Source organism: Capsicum annuum, chromosome 11 (assembly GCF_002878395.1).
Source record: "Capsicum annuum cultivar UCD-10X-F1 chromosome 11, UCD10Xv1.1, whole genome shotgun sequence".
NCBI lineage: Eukaryota > Viridiplantae > Streptophyta > Magnoliopsida > Solanales > Solanaceae > Capsicum > Capsicum annuum.
The window spans coordinates 112,974,532-112,983,188 of record NC_061121.1 but is presented as its reverse complement, the minus strand read 5'-3'; positions in this window follow the sequence as shown (position 1 = coordinate 112,983,188).

Below are 8,657 nucleotides of genomic sequence, written 5' to 3'. Positions count from 1 at the left end.
TAAATTTTGGCCTAAAGTGCTTAGAATACGCTTAAATCTTATAATTGGAAGGATTGGGGTCTTGGGAATTGACCAAAATGCCCTCTTTAATCTTTTGGACAAAACTAAAAATATCACATTTTTTTGAACTAGGTGGCCACCGCGATGTGCTACTATTGCGGTGGCTTACTGGAATTTGGACAATTGGGAATTCGGTAGACTCCGCGATGCACCACCATCAGGTTGCCCCTTTGGAATGTAATTTTGGCCACCTTCACGATGCGTCATTATCGCAGAGGCTCACTGGAAACTGCCGAATGTGAAATGGGACACCTCGATGATGTGCCATGATCGAACAGCTTCACTGGAAAGTGACATTTGTGAGATGGGACATCACCGCGATATGGTGGAATTGCAGAGTCTCACAAGAATTTGATAATTGTGATTTTACACTTCTCCCCAACACACTACAGGCCCAAATCAAGGTGTTTTATGACTGAAACTTAAAATTGCCATAACTTATTACTCGGTTATTAGATTAAGCCAGATCTTATATCGTTGGAAAGATAATTCAATTTCCTATGAAATGGAGGGTCTAAAACTGGAAAATTCTACAATAAATAAACATTATTCATTTTGAAAGTTATCCTTTAACACTCTAGGAATGAATTTAAGCTAGGAAAAGTATGGGGTATTACAATATCTCCCCCTTGGGAACATTCGTCCTCGAATATGGCTAGTTAATCTGAAATTAATAAAGAATCTGAGGCTATAAGATACCATGCACAACTGAATAAACCAAGTAACTGATTCATAACTTAATGAGCTACTAAACTGATCTGTAAGTGCATGAATTCTTATGAAAATAACTTTAAAGCTGAATCTGAGAATGAGAAAAAACAGAATGAAGTAAAACTATTACCTTCAGCTGAATTTATGTTTGTGTAGAAGAGATAAGGATACTTGGTACGCATGTCTGATTATTCTTCCCAAGTAGCACCCTTAACTGACTGATTTTACCACAGAACTTTGACCAAGGAAACTTCTTTCTTCCTTAGTCTACGGATCTGACGATCAAGAATCTCTACTGGTACTTCTTCATAAGAAAGGCTATTCTGATTATCAGTGCTTTCTAGAGGAACTACATAGCTGAATCATCCATGCACTTCTTCAACAAGGACACATGGAACACTAGATGAACTGAGGATAAATCTATGGGTAACTCAAGGACATACGCTACCTTCCAAACACGGCTCAAAATACGAAAGGGACCAATGTAACAGGGACTAAGTTTCACTTTTTTGCCAAATGTCTTAACCCCTTTTATGGGTAAAACTTTTAAATACACAAGATCATCAACCTCAAACTCAAGATTTCTTCTTCTTACGTCTGTATTAGATTTCTAACAGCTTTGGTCTTCTTTAAATCTCTCCCTAATCAACTGAACTTTCTCGATGGAATAAACCACCATTTATGGCCCAATCAAGGTGGCCTCACTGACTTCAAACCAACCAACTAGTGATCTACATCTTCACCTCTAAATAGCCTCAAACAGAGCCATCTGAATGCTAGCATTATAACTGTTATTATAGGTGAACTCAATCAATGGAAAATGCTCATCCCAACTACCTTTGAAGTCAAGAACACATGCCCTCAACATATCATCTAAAGTCTGAATGGTCCTCTCTTCCTGACCATCTTTTTGCGGATGAAAAGCTGAACTATGATGAACTTGGGTACCATGACCCTTATGAAAGGCTCTCCAAAATTGAGAGGTAAACTGAGTACCCTTATCTGAGATGATAGAAAATGGAACTATATGTAATATAACCATCACTTGGATATACAACTTAGCATAATCTTCAGCTATATAGGATGTATGAACTGGCAAGAAATGCGCTGACTTAGTCAATTTGTCTATAATTACCCAAATCAAATTGTGCTGACGACACGAATGGGGTAAACCGGTAACAAAATCCATATTAAACTCTTCCCACTTCCAAGTAGGAATACCAAACTCTTGCAACGAACCACCAGGTCTTTGGTGTTGTACCTTAACCTATTAACAAGTTGCATACTTGGCCATAAATTCGGCTATATCTCTCTTCATACCACCCCACCAATAGAATTCCCACAAGTCATGGTACATCTTGGTAGCACTGAGATGAATAGAATAATGTGTACCATGCGCTTTCGCCATAATCCGTCGTCTCAAATCATCAACATAAGGAACACACAATCTACTTTGGTATCTTAACACACCATCTTTCCCTTGGTATAAACCTCTATTTTTTGGTCTTTAACTGACTCCTTCAGTTTGACCAAACTAGAATCCTTATCTTGCTTCTCCTTTACTTCCGAAACAAGGAAAGATTTGGAACTACTCTGAACCCAAACATTCCCTTCAGCTGAATCAACTAATCTAACATCCAATCTAGCCAAATGGTGAACTTCCTGAGCTAACTCCCTCTTATCATTTTCCACATGAGCAAACTACCCATAAACAATCTACTAAGGGCATCTTCCACTACATTGGCCTTGCCTGGATGATACAACACACTTATATCGTAATCCTTCAACAATTCCAACCACCTTCTCTACCAAAGATTCAACACTCTTTGAGTAAACACATATTGAAAGCTTTTATGCTCCATGAACACATCAACATGCAACCCATAAAGATAATGTCTCCAAATTTTCAAAGAAAACACAACAATGGCTAACTCAAGATCATAGGTTAGGTAATTCTTTTCATGAGGCTTAAGTTGTCTAGAGTCATAGGCTATCACCTTACCTCTCTGTATCAAAACACAACCCAAACATACTCTGGAGGCATCATAATACACCAGAAAACTATCTATACCATCAGGTAACGCTAGGACTGGGGCTGAAGTGAGCCGAGTCTTCAACTCCTAAAAACTTTTCTCGCTGGAATCTGAACACTAAAACATAACTTTCTTCTGGGTCAATCTATATATAAGAGATGCAATAGATGATAAGCCCTTAACAAAACATCTATAATAACAAGCTAAACCCAAGAAACTCCTAATTTTTTATGGAGAGATAGGTCTAGGCCAATTCCTTACGGTTTTTGTCTTTTGAGGATCAACTCTAATACCCTCACTGGAAACACCTTAGCCAAAATTCACACTTGCTAAATTTGGCAAACAATTGGTGATCTCTAAGAGTTTGCAAACCAATTCTAAGATTGTCTGCATGATCATTCTCACTACGATAAGAGACAAGAATATCATCGATAAAGACTATGAAAAACATATCCAGATACTATTTGAACACTCTGTTCATCAATTCAATGAAAGTGGTTGGGGAATTAGTTAGCCCAAAGGACATAACTAGGAACTTAAAATGACCATAATGGTTTTTGAAAGTTCTCTTTGGAATGTCACACTCCCTGACTTTAAGCTGATGATATCCAAATCTAAGGTCTATATTTGAGAAATAAATTGCACCTTGGAGTCGATCAAATAAGTCATCAATGCTCGGCGGGAACCATATGATATGGAGGGATAGAAATAGGCTGAGTATCTGGAAGAAAGTTAATACCAAATTCTATTTCCCTATTGTGAGGTATCTCTGACAAATCTTCGGTAAAGACATCAGGAAACTCATTCACTACACTGACTGACTGAACTGCTGGAGTCTCCGATGTAGTGTCTTTGACTTAAACTAGATGATGATACACCCTTTGGAAATAAACTTTATTGTTTTTAGATAAGATAAAAAAAGCTCTTGGAAGACACTAAATTACCTGACCACTGAAAGACTGGATCATCTGGAAACTATAACTTCACCACTCGGGTGCGACAATCTATAGATGTATAACAGAAATGGACCGAATCCATACCAAGAATAAGATCAAAGTCATCCATATCTAACTCTATTAAATCTGCTAACATGACTTTATGAAGAACAATGATAGAAAACTTTCTATAGATCTATTTAGCAACAACTGGCTTGCCTACTAAAGTAGAAACCAAGAAGGGCTCAGGGATCATTTTAGAACTTATCTCAAAATTTACTGCAACTGACGAGGTCACATAAGAGAAACTCGACCTAGGGTCTAATAACACATAGACATCAAGATGAAAGACACGAAGTATGGCAGCAACAACATCTGGTGAATCCTCCTGCTCCTGACGGGATGGTAGAGCATAGAACTGATTTTGGCGCTGACAGCCACAAGTACTGGATGATGCGCCCTGAGGAGGGACTAGACGACCTACAGAAGCTAGTGAACTAGTAGTATGAGTTTGGGACGCTCATCTCTATTTCTCTGCTTATTATATAGACAATCTCTAATTCCATAACCCAACTTCCCATAACCAAAACAGCCTTTCTATCAAGCCAAGCACTCACCAGGATAATTCCTACCATACTTAGCACAAGGAGAATAACGAGGCCTTCCACTTACACTATTTTGAGATCTGGACATAGAAGACTTACCCCACTGCTCCTATCTACCTATGGGAATAGGAGCAGTAGTTGCAGATAGTGCTAGCATAGATGAACAATTCTACAACTACAGATGATTTCCTCCTTTAGATATAGCTTGTCCATACTCAAACTATCCTATTCTAGACTTTTTACTTCCTCTTTCTCTTTTCTTTAACTTCTTTGCCTCAATCAGCTGAGCATACATCATCAATCTTACAAGATCTATGTCTCTAATAAGCATGGCAATCCTACACTTCTTAACTACTAAGCTAGACAATCCAGTAATAAACTTACTCTTACTTTCCCTAGGATTAGCCATCATATCAGGGGCATACTTAGACAAATAATTGAACTTGAAGCAGTACTCCTTCAATGTCATCGAGCCCTGCCTCAAATTCACAAACTCCTCTATCTTAGCTTTCCTCAACTCACGTAGGAAGAACCTATCAAGAAATGCATCCTAAAACACCTACCAACTCATAGGAACTATATCCTCATCTCTACCATTCATCCACATAACCATCAAAACTTAAGCTATTTCCTTCAATCTATAGGATGCTAACTCTATACTCTCCTCCTTAGAAATATGCATAATTTGGATGATCTTCTTTACCTCATCTAAGAAAAGTTACGGGTGCTCACCTATTTTTGACCCAAAGAACTCTAGTGAATTTATCCTCATGAAGTCTCTAATTCTAGTTGCTGCTAAGTTAGCATTCTACTAAGCTGGAACTGCAGCCTAATTCTGATGGTTTCCCTGAATATTAGCAGTCAAAACTTAGGCCAATACGTGAAAAGTAACCCTAAGCTTATCATGGGATACATCCTCATTCAAAGGATCTGCAGGATGGGGTAGTTGGTTACCATTTCTATGTGCATTAGCTCAATGAGGAGTCATATTCAACTGTCATATAAGAGAACGAGTTAAAAAAAGAAAGCGATACTATAAGCATGATAGATCATGAAAGAAATATATGATTTCCTAAGGATGTTTCATAGTATCTTGCTTCTAAATATGGTGCTCTTCACACCCATGACCAAGAATCTACATGACACATCTTGTTTGACTTCCTAGGACTCTTAAAAACCTTAGGCTCTGATACCATGTATCAAACTCATGTAAAAACATCATAATAGTCGTGCTTGATAATGAAAAATCTGATAATTCATCTCAAAATCTATAATTTACTACAATAGGCATGAAAATAAGAAAATAGACATGCAATTCATCTTCAAAATATCTCAAAAATTCATAACTTTGCAAAGAGCAATAATTTGTATGAATCCTAATTCAAAACTCATGTAATATCATTCAGAATCATATAAATTTAATTTAGAAGCTTGGTTTTGGGCAGAAGGATGGAAGAAGATCCTTGTTCATAAAACCCCACATACCTTGATTGATGATTAGATGGAGATTCTTGAATTATGGATTCCTATTTAAGTTTTTGGGGATGAGTTCTTGATTATCTTGCCTTCGAATCCTCAATTTAGAGCTTTCTTAGGAAATCTATGAACGACTTTTGATTTCTTGGAGAAGAAGCTCTGGAGCTTTAGGATTTTGCTTTGAGAGATAATGGATGAATTTGGTCATAAAGTGCTTTGAATCGGCTTAAATCTTATGTTTGGATGGACTAGGGCTTGGGAATTGACAAAAATGCCCTCTTTAAACTTCTGGATAGAACTAAAAATATCACATTTTACTAAATTAGGTGGCCACGTGATATGCCGCTATCGCGGTGGCTTAATGGAATTTGGATAATTAGGAATTGGGTAGACTCTGAGATTCACCACCATCGCGGTACCCCTTTGGAATGTCATCTTGGCCACCTTCGTGATGCACCATTGTTACGGAGGCACACTGGAAATTGCCAAATATGAAATGGGACACCTCCGTGACGTGCCATGATCTCTAAGCTTCACTCAAAAGTGAAAATTATGAGATGGGACATCACCATGATGTGGTGGAATCAGGAGTCTCATTTTAATTTGACAATTATAATTTTACACTTCTCCGCGACGCGCTATGAGCCCAAATCATGGTGTTTTATGATTAAAACTTAAAATCGTCATAACTTTTTACTCGATTATTGGATAAGGCGGATCTTATATCGTTGGAAAGCTAATTCAATTTCTTACACATTGGAGGGTCTAAAACTGGAAAAATCCATACTAAATAAGCATTATTCATTTTGGAAGCTATCCTTTAACATTCTAGGAATGAATTTAAGCTAGGAAAATTATGGGGTATTACAGCCATGGACCAAGTCCTTTGAAATTAACTTATTCATCATAGAGAAACTTACATGTCCCGGCCTTCTATTCCATAGATCAAATTATTCACTTTGAACACTTAAGAAAGTTAATTCCTCATCAGCTATAGATTCTAAATCAGCCATATGCAGATGCTTAATCCTTTTAGCTTGAGAATAACTCTCCCAGACTTCAAGATTGATACAGCGCATGCATTAGATGAGAAATGTACCTCATTACCTTTATAATATTTTTGAGAAATACTTAGAAGACTGTACTTGAGGCCATTCACATAGTGCATATCTTCTATTGGTTGATTAGGTGATTTTCCAATTCCCATACCATGGATATGGAACTTTTTACCATTTCCAAATAAGACACCCCTACCCTGAAGTGTCTTGAGGAAGAGAAAATAGTTAATCCTTCAAGTCATATTGTTTGAACATCCACTATCCATGAACCAAATCTGACTACCATCCCTTTCTCACACCTGCAAAAATAGTCATTTGTTAGATTTAGAAAACCACTTTAGTTTGAGTTCCTAGAATAAAGACAAGGGTGTGATCAAATCCTTCTTAGACCATCTTGGTAGTGAGTTCTTATTCATATTTTCAAGGGTGTGGAACACTTAGGATAGGAATTCTCCTATTGGATGTATCTAGCACTGTTCCTTGTTTCTCTAACCCAACTTTGACAATTCTTTTTCAAGTGCCCATCTCTTACAGAATGAGTACATAGATATTTGTGAACCTTGTTTCTAACACTATTAATAAATTTCCCATGAGACCCAAGTGATTAGGATTTATAATAATAACCATACCATTTACCATTATTAAAACCTTGACCAATTAAATTAGAGAGAATTTGAGAAGAAGTGGTCTATTTTAATGATTTGTTAAGTTCTTCTCTTTTACATAATAGGTCCCTTTCTAATTCTACATTCTTATAGAGTGTTGACATGAGGTTCTCTTGATAATCCCGAAGTTTTTATTCAAGCTCAACCTAAACCTTTAAGTTTTATTTCTTCCATTTACCATCAAAATCATTTACTTTCTCAAGTTGTCTCTTTAAACTCAAATTTTAGATTTAAATTTTATGAAATGTTCTTGTATTTTAGATATCTAGAGAGTTAATTCTATTAATTCAAGCTCTTGATTTTCTACTTTCTCTTCTAGCACATTCTTCTCAGTAGTCAGTTTTCATATAAAATTAATCAGCATATTTGTAATCTTTTTTATTTTTCTATATTCAGTGTATTCCATAAGATAAAATAAGGAGTCAAAGGTGACTTCTCTCTCCTCCATGGATAGCATAGACATATTTTCAAGCTTTTCATCCTTCTCTGATTCACTGAAGGAATCTACCCAGAAAGCTAATGCTTGTTTCATTGCATGGTCAGCTGTAACCTTTCTTCTTTAAGTTTTAGGGACCTTATCCCTCTTCTTTCCTTTGTCACCTCCAATCATTATATATTATTGGTAATCCCATTTGTGAATTGGCAATCTTTGATGAAATGCTCAAGACTTTCATATTTGTGACAAACTTAAATAGTGCCTTCCTTTTAGCTTTTACTTTTTCTCCTTTGAAGCTCACTACTTTCCTTCATTGGTCTAACAATTCTTTTTCCCAGATAGGCAACATCTATGTCCTCCTCAATTGAATCAAAATTTGGAGCCTTCAATGCGAGAGATTTTCTCTTTTTGCTTCCTTCTTCTCTTGCCATTGTTTCTTCTTAAGTTCACATGTCTTTAGATTACCAATAAGTTCATCCATAGTGAGAGTATTTATGTTTCTTGCCTTAGTAATAATAGTTAATTTTCTTTCCTAGGATTTTTAAAGAACACCTAGAATTTTTCTCACCTATTTATAAAAAGGAATAACTTCTCCTTTGTGGTGCAAGTCATTGGTGATTAAAGTGAATCTAGTATGTATCTCTTGGATAGTATCTCCTTCTTTTGTGATGAATGTTT